Source organism: Syngnathus floridae, chromosome 19 (genome assembly GCF_059516105.1).
Source record: "Syngnathus floridae isolate MCC-2025c chromosome 19, RoL_Sflo_1.0, whole genome shotgun sequence".
Lineage (NCBI taxonomy): Eukaryota > Metazoa > Chordata > Actinopteri > Syngnathiformes > Syngnathidae > Syngnathus > Syngnathus floridae.
The window spans coordinates 3,744,512-3,760,833 of record NC_142431.1 but is presented as its reverse complement, the minus strand read 5'-3'; the positions used below and the strand labels follow the sequence as shown (position 1 = coordinate 3,760,833).

Sequence of the window (16,322 nt, the reverse complement as noted above, 5' to 3'; positions counted from 1 at the left end):
AAATAAAGAAACACAAAACCGTGTTTGGGTGTAGATAAAAAGCCAGGAAGCTGAGAAAATTAATTATTTCGTAAATGTGTGTGTGACGTTATCCTGTTTGGCTCAGAGTGCGAATAATGATTTCCAGGCAACACACAGTTTTTTTTGTTTTATTTTTTGGTTCCCCCCTCTTTTCTGCTTGAGACTACTACCCATGTTTTAGTTCTCTCTTTTTCTTCCTTTTTCCTCCCCCACTAGGTTCCCTAAATAGAACCCAGCAGGTGTAATTGTTCCTGTTGTCTCTGGAAATTGCAAAAAAAAAAGGGAATAAGGAAGCATTTGTGCACACAGAGCTCAAGATACAAAGCAAAAAGTGCACAACAACAACAACAACTCAGATAATCTGATCATTAAAAAATCATAATTTTTCTAGCTTCTACGCTTTTCATTTAATGGTCCTGAATATTTTACAGTACAGCCATCTTTTCTTTTTCAGAGCTGCTTATCTTGACACAACTGACTTCACAAAGTCCAAAGTGTAACAAACAAAGATCTAAGCCTGAATCCAAACAAAACTCTGTGTTGCAAAAACAGTTGGATGAACTATATGAGGCAAACACCATCATTTTCAGAACATTTGAGAAGAAAAAAAAAATCTTCCGGCTGTGCAAAACAAATGCTGCCCTCTGGAGGTGCGTTAATTACTGTTTAGCATCCTCTAAATTTCTCTCTGTCATCTCGTCGTTATTAAATGCTAATGCAGGTACTAAATCAATTAAATTTTAAAATTGAGTCTGTCAGCCTTACGTTCTATGCTAATTTTTGCAATTTATTATCAAGTGCAACCATGTCTCAGGATTGTAAGGCGGAGTAGAAGCCGGAATACAAAAATAAAACAACCCAGATGATTACATGCTAATATTCGCTACATCCCTCATCATCGTCATTTTTCAAGTAGCGAGATATATAAAGTGAGGACATGAATAACACCCTTATGTTGATAGTTGTTGTCGCAGGAGAGAATATAAGAGGCCTGCCGTCCAGATAGGATGGGGAAAAAAAACAAATGGAAGGAGGAAAAAGCGTGTGCATGCATCCAAGGTCTTCTTGGCCCTTGTGGCTGCTTGCTGATCGCAGATGATAAATGACCGAACATGGCCAAACCCTCATTTGGCTCTCACAGCATCAGGTGATAAAGGCAGAGCTCTTGTCAGGGATGGAGTGCACTCTGCTCTGCAAGGACAAGACCTCACACCCACAGAGACACGAGAAGAGAGTGGCTTTAATATACTATACGCCGCAGGCATGCTGCATTCGGGGAAAGAGTATTAAGACACTACAAGGTGGAATGGATTGACATTCAGTCATTTAAAAAGTTTGGAATATTTGTTCCACAAGGTAGAAAGAACTGTATTTGACAGTTAATCTTGTTGATGATCACATTAAGTTGAAAATTATTCAGGAAGAACAGCTTTGTTTGCTTATTTTGGGCGAGTTTAGCGTGAAATAAAAATATTAATGTATTTGTAAAGTCTTGGCAACAGCTGCACGCTCGGATATTTTTTCGATAATCTTTCTGGTGTCTGACCCTGCTAATCACTTAGCAAAAATTATTGCATAATGTTAATCCACTCAGACTAAAAAAAAGAAAAGTAGTTTAATTAAAAAGGAGTGAGCGAGGAAAAAAAAAATCTAAGAACCATGGCTAATTATACTCAATCAGCGTGCAATCATAATGTTGTATGTCTCAATTACAAGAATTTCAATGCCCTCATCATTGCAATCTCCGGCTGCATGTTTTCATTTGAACAGTGAGCCCCGTCTGTTTAAAAAAAAAAAAAAAAAAAACACCAAGCTTCCTATTACAGCGTTCTGCCTTCCAGATAATTGATTTGGTTTAATATAATGAAGGACGCTGAACAAAAAAGTCTCAAAGGAAATAGGACTGTCATCTGTCTTCTATTGTAATAAAACACATTGTACCCCCAATGCAATCTCCTAATCTCCAAAACTAATGAAGTTGTTTTCGTATAGAGACCGACACCATGGCAAGATGCACTTTTTATGTTAAAACTGATTATTTTTTTCCTTGATGGAACTTGTCTATTATTGTGCATGCTTGGTTCCACGCAAAGCTTTTATTTCCCAAGGCTGAGCACCGATGCCCTGTTATGTAGAAGTACTCGATACACGGGAAACATTCAAAGCCACGGAGAATGAAGTTTCTGTGAATTGTATCATTTTATTATTATGCGGCATGGTGTACAAGTGGTTATCACGTGTGTCTCAATTCTGAGGTTCACGGTTTGAATCTGCTGTGCACATATGTGTCCAGTTTGATTACACCGGCCATGTTTTTCAAGCCCAAGGTTTTGTAGTCAAATTATTCATGTCAATATTAATGTCAATATAATCGAGCTTCTGTCACTTCTGTGCTGCATGCCAAATATTAGCCATCTGATACGGTAATGTGCGGTGCTATAAATGTGTCCTAGCTTCACACCGAGCAGCTGATTATAAATGATCTTTAACTGGCAGTCTGCTGAAGCATTCATGAGCTGACATTTCCATAAGTCATTATCGTGCAAATTTAATGACTATAATCATATTAATTCGCTGAGTACAGGCACATAAATCAAAGATTTCCATATTAGTGAAGTCTGTTGTCTGGTCTAGTTTATTATTTTCTGATGAATGGATTCTGATGAGGCTATCATTTGTCCACTGTCAATTATGCAACAGAAGTGGTGGTGAAAATACAACATGGCTGGTCGAGAGTATGTCTTGAGGACACATCACATAGTTTGTTTTACCGTATTTTCCACGCTATAAGGCGCACCTAAAAACCTCCAATTTTCTCAAAAGCCGACAGTGCGCCTTATCATCAGGTGCGCCTTATATATGGACAAAGTTTTAAAATGGGCCATTCATTGAAGGTGCGCTTTATAATCCAGTGTGCTTTATAGTGCAGAAAATACGGTAATCAACTAAAATGGATGACTATCTTTGAAGACGACAGCTCTTCTTTAAGAAACGATAACTCTCTAATCTTATTCTAAAGCAGCCACTCATTTTAACAAATGAACAAAGCTATCGGCGAGTTGAGAACTGAATTGAGATTCAAACCCAGATTACATTGAAAGATACTATTCCCAACTCAATCTGGAATTCAATTCTATTGAATGCTCACTTGTATTCAGAAAATGAGTTCTAGTTAGAGAAAGAGCACTTGTAATAGTATTTTCACATCTTCATCTGACATGAGAAATATTCAATTATAGACATATAATGAATCGGTATTAACTCCATACTGCTTCTCATTTCGTACCCACAGGAGCGAGATGGTATGATGAAATTGAAAGAGAGATGAGTTGATATTTATAATGAGAGCTAGCAGACCACCCTCTTGTTTATTCACAAGGTCACCAGCTGATATTCATCCAAAACGTCCAAACAGCCTTTGTCATGCCAATATTTGCCATGCTAATTGTGTTTATTCTTTGGCAGATGTCTGGAAAGAGCGGCACTAATCATTTTCTGTGAACCCCTTTTTTTTTTTTTTGATAGAAGTGTAGGAAAATATTTATTACTATTTAAATTTGGAGAACCATACGACCCGTTATGTACATATGCAACATGATAAGGTTGGCAAAAGGCTTTATCAGTAGGAGAAAATAAATATTCCATACAATACAATATAATCCAAGATTCTTTTTCCATACATACTTGTATTGATACACATTCAGCAAAATAAATATTCCATATAATACAATATAATACAAGATTCTTTTTCCATACATACTTGTATTGATACACATTCAGCCTGATATTATGCAAATTGCTTCCTGCATTGTTGTACTTTCCTCATTTTCAACAACTGCCATGAATGGAGCATGCAGGTTGTTTACCATCTGGCCATCTTAGTTTTTTTTCAATCTAAAAATACACATTGACAAAGCAATGGAGAATATAGCAATTTGTCCAATGTAAAAAAAAAAAAATTGCTTTAAGTGGCACATAGATTGGCATAACAGTTCTGCTGACTGTTATTCAGCATAATCATGTAGCATGTATGTACCATTAAAAAGCAGAAAGTTATTCCACTTCATGCAACATCCTAATTTACACTTCTTGGTGGAGGCATTCCATGTGATAGCCATCTCCCTGCTTGACAATAAATAATGCATTGTATTCATTTCAACTATGCTCTTGACAACAACACACTTGGCGGCACCATAAATCAGATATGACGGACCACGGTATTTCTCTCTGGTCCTTGTATACATTTTGCAGAACAAATGCATACAGTGGAACAGTGAGTCAAACACCCCTGAGGTTTTACCCTTTGGAATTTGGGGAACATGGGCCTCAAAAGCGCAAACCACCATCATATCTTAATGTGCTTTGTTTTTTGCGAGAGTTACCATATTTTCCGGACTATAAGCCGCTACTTTTTGCACAAGATTTGTACCCTGCAGTCTTATCTATGAATTTTTCATGATTTTTATGATATTGTATGATTTGTGCATATTCTCTTACATATGGAATTTAAACATTAAAACACCTGCGCCTTATAGTCCAGTGCGGCTTATATCTGAACAAAACTGGATTTACCCCGAATTTTAGCTGGTGCGGCTTATATTCGGGTTCGGTTTATAGTCGGTAATCTAAAAGATGGATCAACCTCAAAAAGTCATGGTGGGGAGATTGATGTGAGCGTATCAATACCAATATTAGTATTTATGGAATGAGATGAATAGTTTATTTTTGTGTCGTCGTTTCTAATGAACTGCTGAATTTTATCTCAACCTCACGGAGTTCATTATGATCGGCTCTATCATTGTTAGACCAATCATCCATTGGTCCGATTAAAGGTTTATGCATGTCATTTGTAAATCATTACGCTTAAAATAGACCCCCAGATGCGAGCTCGTCTGAGTGACAGTTATGAGTAACCGCTCTCTGCTATCTGTCAGTCTCGCTTGATTGGCAGGTAGCGTTTTGGAGTCGAGCCACGGAAGTGTCACCTCAGTGGGTGCCTTGGGGCCAGGTTGTGCTGATATGATTTATGTAGGCTGATGATTGTGCCAGCTACACCACAAATTGACTGTCACCCCTTCCTGTAAGCCAGTGCCCTTCAAGAGCGTCTCCCCAGAACGAGAGGCAAAAAAAGCTAAAGGCGCGACCATTTTTCACATGAAGTACACAGATTCTCGAAAACGTTAACAGCGGCACTAGTCGCGAAGCAACACAAATGTACGAGACTGAGATTGTATGTTTTGACTTTGGCAATGTAGGTCAGCAAGTCATTGAGCAAGGTGAAGTGCCGAAAGGAAGTTGCGGCTCACTGATTAATCATTCTACGGAAGAAGTGTTCATCTTGGAGAAGCACATTTTAGGATTTATGCACCAGAGGAGAAAATAAAAAACGAATGTGGTCAAACAAAAGTAGAGGCAGAAATTTGCATCACATCACTGAGATAAATTGGGTTTAAAAAAATTTATTCAAAGAGACGCAGGACAGATTTTTTTTTTTTTAATTGACTTTCCTGTTACTCAAATTAATGGCAGCGATGTACGTGTTCCTTTGAAATGGTGTAGAACTACGTTAGCGAGTAGACTAGTCAATATGTTTTGCTAAATTACTCAAACGACATCCTCAATGAACAATTTCTACATACCAAACACAGTCGGGTTCTTAAAGTAGCTTCTCGACCTCTGCTTCTCTCTACGACTATTTATGACATCCACTCGATTAATCCTCTTCACCTCCCGATCGCCCTGAATTTTTTTAATACAATATTAATCCATTCTCCTTATAAGAATTTTCAATTACTACCACTCCGTATAAGAGTCGTACTGATGTTTTCTTGAACAGTTGTAAAATACATTTGAGCCTGAGAGCGGATTCATTACCACACACCTTCGGCAAGACAAACGATTCCTTAGCAGGACATGTCACACTCGTGGCTAGCAGAGTCAAGCGCAGTTCATCACTCGCATTTTGTGTCGTGTCTTTATGCCACGGCACATCCCACGCTGGAGAAATACTGCTGCGACCTCAAGCTTGCAATTGTTTAAGCCAAAGATTACAAAGCGTTATTGATCTGTATCCCCGTAAATGCTAGCACATACTGTAAACATCTGCACCTTCTTCTGTATTATACAAACAAATAAAATAAAGATGGAAATAAAACCAAAAGCACTCAAAATGAGAAAACAGTTGCATCATAGCAACCCATTTCACTCAAATATCAATATCTCGTGCTTAAACTTGAATACCAAACCAGCATTATGATCCATAGAGAGAAGCAAGAAAGAGGGAAAGAAAATTTAATGTACCGTATTTTCCACACTATAAGGCGCACCAAAAACCTCCAAATTTCTCAAAAGCCGACAGTGCGCCTTAAAATCAGGTGCGCCTTATAAATGGACCAATATTGAGCCACTACAGCAGGCGTGTTCAAAGTCCGTCCCGCGGGCCAAATGTATATATCTTATATATGGACAAAGTTTTAAAATGGGCCATTCGTTAAAGGTGCGCCTTATAATCCGGTGCGCCTTATAGTGCAGAAAATACGGTAGTCCAATCAGAGTTTACATAAGAACAGAATATAAACTTACTTCAAGCTTATGCGGACACAACACACATGACCCGCAGAAACACACACATGCACACACACCCGCATATCTTCCTGCACCTCAATGTCGGAGTAAAACTCAATGTGCAGACATCGGATCTCATCAGAAGAGGTTGCCTAGTGACGAGTGGTGGGTTATTCATAGCGCTGTTGTGTTAAGTACTCTTGGAAAAGGTCAAATTCAGGGGTCTGCCAAGTATTTTATCAAACCACACAGCTGTTTGGCTGGTTGAGCTTCAGAAAGAAATATATCATTGAGTTATTACAGAATTCACCCAAAAACGACGCTACCCTGGCTATCCGTGGATTTTGATCTTATTGTTGTTCTCAAAATAAAGCATGCTTTCGTCTTTATTCAATATATTTGGGGATTACCAAGACTTGTAGTCTAAGTAAAAATGTGAAAGGGAAGTTATCAGGGCCTAAACCCAGTCCAGCAAGATTTTATAGAGACGAAATCCCTTCAGGTTTGGACTTTAAAGATGTGGTTCTCCTTCATTGTCTGATTGAAGGAATCCTCAGTGGTTTAGAAGAGAGAAAAGCTATGAAAGACATCAGTAAAAAAAAAAAAAAGCAGAGAGGATTTTTGATGTCTGCAGAAGCTGCAGGTAAAGCAGCTTTTAAAATACTGACAGAAATATTCTTGACAAGCCTTTACCTTCAAATCAACACGAACTAGCATAGCGTTTAATTCTGGAATACATTAGCGAGTTGGGAAGGCTTATGAATCCAATTTACAAGTGTTAAAAAAAATATACCACTCAACTTTTCCATGTTGATTTGTTTGTCAGTTTTTGAGAAGAAAAGCATCACACTGATTGCCATGGCAACAATGAATTGCTGATTACCGTGTTTTATGATATGGTGTCACCTTCAATATTGACCATGGTGTCTCTGTTGTTGCCATGGCAATGATGTCATTGTAATTGTATAATGGTTCACATAGTTGAAGTAGGGCTGTCCGGACAGCATATGAATATGACCGCTTTGTAAATGTTATTTAAAATCTTACTTGCACCTTTTAAACAAAGTTCCATGATAGTGACAGTGAAATCCAGAAATAAATGACCACTATTTTAATTTTCATTAGTTTGTTATCCTATCTGTTAATGAATTATGCATCAAATCAATATTTGGCATGATCTGTATTTTTAGATTACTATTTAATTACATCATTGATTTAAAAAAAAAAAAGAGAAATGTTCACCTATCTTCTATCTTAAACCCAAAAGAATTTAAAATACAAACATGTGGAGAAGATGTCTTGTTCGCATCTCGCTATCTTTATTTTGTGTATCTCAAGTCGATGTGCTGAGATTTTTCTGTACCTAAACGAAATGCTTCTGCAGCTGCGATGGGTTGTAAGAAACAGTCAGCGCACAGTATGACAAAGAAGCGAACATGTATTTTGACAGAAACATTTCCAGGCACTCTTGTATCAAGAAACAAACATGACTCGAGGGCTTGGGGTTGCTGTGAATTGCTAATTCCTCCGTTCATGCTGTATCCAATCTGCCTGCTCCTGTGAGACTCATTTTTGGATGATGGGCTCTCGCAGAATATCTCCGATGTAAAGTCCAGACAAAATTTTATACCTGGTCACTTGATGTATTGTTTCCAAGGGATATTTCTCTGAGGGTTTATATCTGACTGATGAAAAGGTATTATTCGTCGATTTAATGACGCAATATCACGGGTGACAGAGAAATTAAAGAATCGGAATTTAACAGGCTTTCGTTCCTCAAATGCTTTCCAGCTAATATTAACTGCAGCACAGTAACTTCAGTAACAGTTCAGTAACTTAAACTAAATTAAAGCACCTGAGTCAGCTGATTGCTTGTCGATCCTTTCAATCCCACAGGAGATTTCCCGCAAGAGAAAGATTGTCTTTAGGGAAATGAACAGAGCATTTCCTTTGTCAGCAGTTGCTTACTGCAATAGAAATAACTTGAAAAAGGAAGAGAACGCTAAAAAAAATAATATTAAAAGGAAAACTTTAGCCAGGGGCGTCAAAGTGACACAATTCATAGTACAACAACTTCAGGATACACTCGTGTGTGTATCGGGGGGGGTCCTTCACTCGGTTTGGTTCTACGCCTTTGGGTTCAGCGCAGAATGTTAAGCATTTTCTGCAGACCCAATCCATCATGCACCACAGAGGATCCTCTTAAAGTATTCATTGCAAAAACTGTCAGCTTGGCGAACTGCAACCAACGGTGCAAGGAGAGTAAAACAGAAATAGAAAAATTAGAGAAGCCGTGCCACCTGAGTATTCCACACCTCACCAGCTTGCCTGTTAAGTCAGTGTCAGACGTCTCCACAAATCAGGATTATGTTTGTGCACCATGCAGTGAATTGCTAAGTGCTGGATTTGTAAATATTGTAGGTTCGAATGTTTGTGGAGTCGCCAAAAAAAACTGAGCACTGACATGGACACCCCTCAAAATTTGAAAGAAGTTTGGATGAAGAATTATATGTTCCCTTTGGTTGAAAGAAATTCCTGAAAAAATTGTAAAATATGGATATTTTAGAGGGAGGGGGTGCCCTCGTGGCCCCCTCTCTAGCACCGCCAGAATATAAATATTGTGAGCAAGAACCTTTTCACATTTCTGTGCATAAAGTCAATTTCTGGCAACTATGGTATTCTTGAAGAAGCCTATGGGGGGTCAAGTTATTGCCAAGCCCACAACTTCCATTTGTTGGATGCAAGATGACGTCCAATTTGCCAAGAAAGAAAATGTGTAACATTTTGTCAACCAATGAAATTGATATTTCTCTTAATTTTCGATTGTAGACATTTTGTCTGACCTCCAAACAGTTAATTTAATCTGTAGAAAGCTGAAGACATTTAGTGACACGGGTGTCATTATATGAGCCAGGGGATGTTTTTTATACTGGAGCTTGAAATTGGGGTTTCGACAAGACACACCAGTGAGCAAGCATCATCTTGTTTCCACACCGACAAGATTAATAACATTATGGAAGGGGCTATCTTAAATCTGATAACAGGTAGAATCGAAAACGCTATTTATCAGACGAAACCGAAAATGTGGTGGAATTGTGGCATCTAGTTGAGGTCATGTTGCCCGAATTTGCTCGACTCAATAAGTGGAGCAGTTCTCAAAAATAGATGACTCACGGGAAAGCAAACTTTATTATAGTGAAATGTTCAATATTCATTTATTCGCTTTCTGTAAAGGAATAAAACTCGTTTGATTTAACTTCATGCAAAAAGACATCATTACACCTCTGGTGGGTTTAAAGTATTGTTTGGTCACAGCTGGACACTTCATTAAAACAAAAACAAAGAACAGCTCAGCTCTGCAGTATTAGTTTACCGTATTTTCCGCACTATAAGGCGCACCTAAAAACCTCAAATTTGCTCAAAAGTGCACCTTATTAAAGTAAGCTTTACGTGTTCATTTTGTGTGTTGTGTGATATTAACGTTTGAGCAACGTTGAGTTATTGATATATTATTGTTTTCACTATTTCGAGTGTTACTGTATTGTGATCACATGGTTTGAGCAACGTTGTTATTTATTCTATGCGCCTTATAATCCAGTGCGCCTTATATATGATCAAAGTTTTCAAATGGGCCATTCATTGAAGGTGCGCCTTATAATCCGGTGCGCCTTATAGTGCGGAAAATACGGTAGTTACTTTGTACAAACTGAGAATTATGAATGTCTTCAGCGTCAATGGTTTTAAAAGTTGTTCAAAAGGTGGTAGGCTCTGTCCTATTCTAAATTTGCTGCACAGAAAGATGAAAACTTTCCTGTTGCTTACATTACACAGCTGAGTTTACTATTCTGCAGGGAAAAAAGTCTGTACTGTGAAGGTTTTCATAAAAGTCTGCAGCAGTGAACAACCTGCCTATTCATCAAAGATTTAATTAAAGACAAGCTGTTCCAAAACTGCAAAGCGTCTACTTTTACTTTCCTAGGGGCAGGAAGAAAAGAGTCAACGTTATTAATAGTCTCTGTTCATTGACCCGCATTCCGACTGGTGTTTGAGGTTGAATTAAGCCAGAAACAAATGAACGTCAAATGGAAAACGAATAGCATAATTAGCGCATTGATGTCATCGCTATTATTACATCAAATCATTTTACCAAAAATACCCATCACCAAAGCTTGGGAAAAATAACTGTTTGATATTTTGGATCGTTTTGAAATGATGTGCTTAACAACTCTTAATTACGCTACACATCAAACAAGCCTCATCAACTTATTGATGACTTCGTCAAGAAATAATAAATCTAAGGTTATTTTCAAAGCATTACGTTTACTCGTAGAAAACATACATTCTCAATTCTACATAAAAATGAAAAAATAAATGTGACTAATGAAGAGCAATGATGCCTATAAAGCATGTTCCTGTTGAGTAAAGTAGTAAAAATGAGACCATCAGGGAGAAAATAATGAGTCTCAAAAGTACAGAGGCTTCTCGCCAAACCCACACACTTTAAAAACTGGTTCTGCCCTCCCTGAAGATGCTGGAGGTAATTCACAAGACACTCTCTCACTGTAATTGGGTCATTCAAGCAGCGGAACGGTGACTTGATATAGGCTTTAGCAGACGAGCAGGCCCAGGGAGCTTGAAAAGCACAAACATTTAATTTAGCCATTAACAAGCAGAATGTTTAGACCAAACTTGCGGTTGTTAAGAGTTTTTCGTTTTTATTTTCGTCCTTTTTTTTTGTTTTGTTTTTTTCATGGCCATTGTTTTCATAGGCTTATACATTGACTTGAAAGCTCAGTTCTCAAACCAGACTAATTGCTCCAATGCCTTACCGGTGCTTATTCAAGTAACAAACAAATTGATTTCAATAATCGAGAGCAAGCACTGTGGCTAAGCAGAGACAAGGAAAAAAAAATTGATCAAAGAAGTGCTGTGTCAGGTATTAGTGTAAATAATTATAGCTGCGATAGTTATTGGCAAGGAATACTGGCTCCATTTTTTCTTTACGATGCTCAAGAGGCTCAGATGGCCTGCATTGTCAGTAAATTATTCCTTTTAAGTGTTCATGTTCAATCAGGTTAGCTGTATGGTATATTCGGAGGGGACAGTCAAAGTCTGCATGTACCGTATTTTCCACACTATAAGGCGCACTGGATTATAAATCGCACCTTCAATGAATGGCCCATTTTAAAACTTTGTCCATATATAAGGCGCACCGGATTATAAAGCGCACCTTCAATGAATGGCCCATTTTAAAACTTTGTCCATATATAAGAAATATACATTTGGCCCGCGGGCCGGACTTTGGACACACCTGCCGTAGTGGCTCAATATTGGTCCATATATAAGGCACACCTGATTATAAGGCGCACTGTCGGCTTTTGAGAAAATTGGAGGTTTTTAGGTGCGCCTTATAGTGCGGAAAATACAGTAAATTGGGAAAAATTGGGATTGTGAAAGACCAGTAAATAATCATTGTTTAAGACACAAGGGTTGAAGCTGTGGAAAAAACTGTGGCTTATTATAATTCCCGTCATGATTATAATGACAAATGTAGCAAATATTTCACGTTGTTCTCGTTGGCAAGTTGTTTCATGCTACCCCGACTGAAATTAGTACTTTTCATATCAGACTGGCATAATCCTATTTCTAAGAACAGGATTTCTGTCACTGAGCTGAGGGGGAATTTTGTGTACAAATTTGTGATTTTATTCATGAAACACCCTGCAGATGTTCGGCTCGCCAGTACGTTACAATCTACGTGAACCCAGACTCTCCTTCCACTCCCTGTGCACCACAAGTTTATCTCCTCCCAAATTAATTCTCCTCTTGGCCCATTCCCAGTCAACTCGCAGACCCAAAGACAGCAGGACCTGCCTCCAAACACTGATTTTGGCTGCCCGATTTGTCCGTCTGGCATTACCGAGGCCAGCGGATCAGTGCTGGTTGAGCACCCACACAGGAAAATCTCATCCAAAGAGATTCAAAGGCAGCTATGTTTTTCCACACACATGGGTCATGGACGTATAAAATATGTGTCTATAAAATGGCCATTATACAGCTGCAGATTAAAAGAGAGATCGCAAAGCTTAGCAAAACACCCCCTCACTCCACAATGATCCAATATTTCAGGGTGTGAGTGTTTATCTGAGGCCCAAATATGCAGCTCGTGTCACCCAGTGCAGAAGGCACAGCAGCGACATCACAAAGATGGATTATGTCATGCGTTAAATTGCTTCTTTGAAGGAAATGAATAAATAAATCGGAGACTAATTCCAGGACTGTGTGCACCATCTCTCGAGTGTGATTGCATAATGTCAAATGTTCCCTCTCACCCCCTTCATTCAGATCTGTAGAATATTCCCCAATAATTTTAAATAATTTTATTATTATTATTATTTTTTTGTTCCCGGTGCCCACTTTTTGCTGATCGTGAAACTCAATTTTGTCCTGGAGCCTCAGAAAAGTACCAGTGTATCTGGTTTCTGCCAAAAACTATTTCAAGTGGTGATGCCATCTCTTGGACAAGCATGAGCGAGGCAGGTGTGCATGAATTAAAATCCAGCATGGCTGGCCTGTAGGCGCATAAAATGATGTTGCAATGTTCTGCTGTGAGAATCACAAGTTGTTTTGCCAGGTTTCTGTTGAATATTTCAATGAGCTGATCACTCCAGGGATGTAGCAAAGTTGTTGACATCTTTTGCATGCCAAGTACAGAGTCACTGAAATTTTTATCTGGGATGCACCTTTTTGTTCTTTTGTAAAGTACCGTATTTTCCGCACTATAAGGCGCACCGGATTATAAGGCGCACTGTCGACTTTTGAGAAAATGTGAGGTTTTTAGGTGCGCCTTATAGTGCGGAAAATACGGTAATCTTGGTGGCGAGAACATACTGGTTACTTTTATCTGTGCGAGGATGTGGGCCACAACTATGACAAAAGTCCCTCCAGAGTTGACCCTTGTAAAAACTTTTTTTTTAGACGCTGTGCTTTTCCGCAGTTGTTCCATGAGTGGCTTACGGCACAGCTCAGTACTTTAGGGACCTCTTTTCCCCTTGAGCCTGCTTTTTCCAGACTCTTTGAACACTTCCTTGCCTTGCAGATACTATAGATAGCAGATCTAATGATGGTGGGAGGAGCTATCTCCCGCTTGGCATATTATTTCTGTCAGAAACAAAAGCCCTGAATTGTTTTGTATCAATTTTTTAATGACTATTATTTAAATCCATTTTCAACCACTTATGCTGGAAGCCAAGGCCTCGAACATTCAATGTGGTCTTAAGGGGACAACACCCTGGACTGGTTGCTAGTCAATCATAGTGACCGAGATCCAGTTACACTTGCATTCACAACTGCAGTCACGTAATAGGAATCGATCTTATGTTGGCTGCACATAAATTGTGCAGTTGTGTACCACTACTCGACCGTTGACTGCTATGATTTCCTATGGGAAATCAAAAGATTCACAGGATCCATTGTACGACTAGGCCAACAGCTAGCATTATGTGCATCGTTCCATCATTCCACCACACACTCCTTTTTTCCCGGTTTTTCCTAAACCCAACTGGTCAAAGCAGCTGTACCAGGAGACAAATATTGGGAGAGATAAAATACTGTGTGTCTGACACAAGAGTACCGTATTTTCCGCACTGTAAGGCGCACCTAAAAACCTCAAATTTTCTCAAAAGCCGCCTTAAAATCAGGTGTGCTTTATATATGAACCAATATTGAGCCACTACAGCAGGCGTGTCCAAAGTCCGGCCCGTGGGCCAGATTTATATATCTTATATATGGACAAAGTTTTAAAATGGGCCATTCATTGAAGGTGCGCTTTATAATCCGATACGCCTTATAGTGCTGAAAATACGGTAGTCATCTTTCTTCAGCACAGGAAAATATGATGGCAAATAGGCCCCAATGTATTCCGATTCTCATAAAATGCAGAATAAAAAACAAAACATACAATTGCAGTCACCACGCTGTATTGTTGTGTTCAAAATCATTTTATGAATACAATGAGGTGTTTTTTCCAAGAAATAGGATTAGTGGGATTGTTAATGCCAATTTTAGTTCATGTCAGTCATGTCCGCCATCTGGCATAAGAGAGTGTACACACACAAACATAAACTCTATCAGGATAATAAATTATCATGCATTTGCCAAGTATTATAATTTCACTAATTGCCTCATGGAAGTGCATCATATTGTTCTGTAATGCATTTTACTAAGACTCCAGCAGAAACAGATACAGTATATAAAAATTAGCAAAATTCTATTTGGAAGAAGAACTTGTTTGCGCCAAAAATATATTTATGGCCGAAAAGTAAACTTTGGTTTTTATCAGACATTAACTGAATCTCCTAAAACATGTTCAGAAATGTCTTTAGGGAATTTGAACAGGGGTGTGTAAACATTTTATATCCACTCTAGAAAATGATGTATGAGGTAAGTCAAGGACAAATCTTGACAGAAAGTTCCGAAAGAGAGGAGTACTCACCAAACCCACTTAGTTGCTGGGAAATTTATTGACTAACAAAAAAAAAATCCAAAATTTGAAGACGGGGTCGGCAACAAATAAATCTGTCACGATGTAAAGTCATGCCGTGTTTTGGCAGTGAGAAGCTCGAGACATGTGATTGGCTGATAAGTGACGAACTGTCGTCATGCTTTAATAAGAGATTAAGTGGTGTTCAAGACGTGGATTATAACCTCGAGGTTGTCCCAATCATACTGATAAAAAACACCAAATCTATCTATCTGTCTGTGTTTTTATCTATCCCTTGCATCTGTATAACAATTCTGGAGAAAATGAAACTACAAAAATGACTCCCAACAACACCCCCTCCCCCTCCTGAAAAAATAAATACAACAAATATCAAATACAACACTGTTCCATGTATATATATGTTATATTCTGCTTTCTCTCTTTTCAAGCCTGAAATACTTGACCATGGCATGACTTCATGAAGGACTGAGACACCCCGTCTTCTCGTTACCTCTATCCCCAAGACCATATCTATGCCAAGTGCCGCTGTACTGTGCATCCACATGCTGAGGATGAGGAAATCCTGCAAACAAGTAAGGTTGCATTTACTACGAGTTCCTTATTCTAAGGAGAGCATGTGACTGTATAGTGGAAGGCAGAAGAAAGGGCTGCGGACACGACAGAGGAGCATTTTGAGGTCTTCTCTGTCAAGGAGAAGATAGTTGACAGCAAAAGAATAACAAGTGAAGAAGCAATTCAATGAGAAATGTGATGAGATGAAGCAAATTTAACATAATGACTTCTGTCTAAATGCCAAAGATAAACAAATGGAACACATTTAAAAAAAAAAAAAAAAAGGGAGTAGCAAAAGTGCTAAGACAGGCGAAGATGAGACATTCCGTATGAATCAATACGTAATAAAAACTCATTTGAATCGCTGTCTTATTTCAGTTAAATGAGCTGGAACTGCTGATGAACAAGTTGAATTCAAGAAAACGACACTGTCATATTTCTCACTCCACTTTACGCTCGGCGCCTGCTGATTGAGTCTAAATTAAGAGTGCCGTGCCAATTCATCTTGACCCCTGCACCCAACTTACACACACACACACACTCTCCATATCATAAAAAACACACTTATTATATTTTAAAAAATACCCATGTTAGCACAAAGCCTGAAAAATGAAGCAGCCTTCCATTGAGACCCTTTTTCAAAATGTCAAACACTAAATTTACCTTTAATGGCTGAAGTGAT

The 16,322-nt window shown here is 38.5% G+C and overlaps 1 long non-coding RNA gene across 11 annotated transcripts in view; it reads left to right on the top strand.

The window, feature by feature from the left end:
- Positions 1–16,322, top strand: part of LOC148381711 (uncharacterized) — a 99,520-nt gene that overhangs the window by 57,560 nt on the left and 25,638 nt on the right. For all 11 annotated transcript variants that reach the window (XR_015854343.1, XR_015854351.1, XR_015854348.1 and 8 more), the window contains one exon: positions 15,517–15,660. This is a non-coding gene — a long non-coding RNA (uncharacterized LOC148381711). The remainder of the gene's footprint in view (positions 1–15,516; positions 15,661–16,322) is intronic.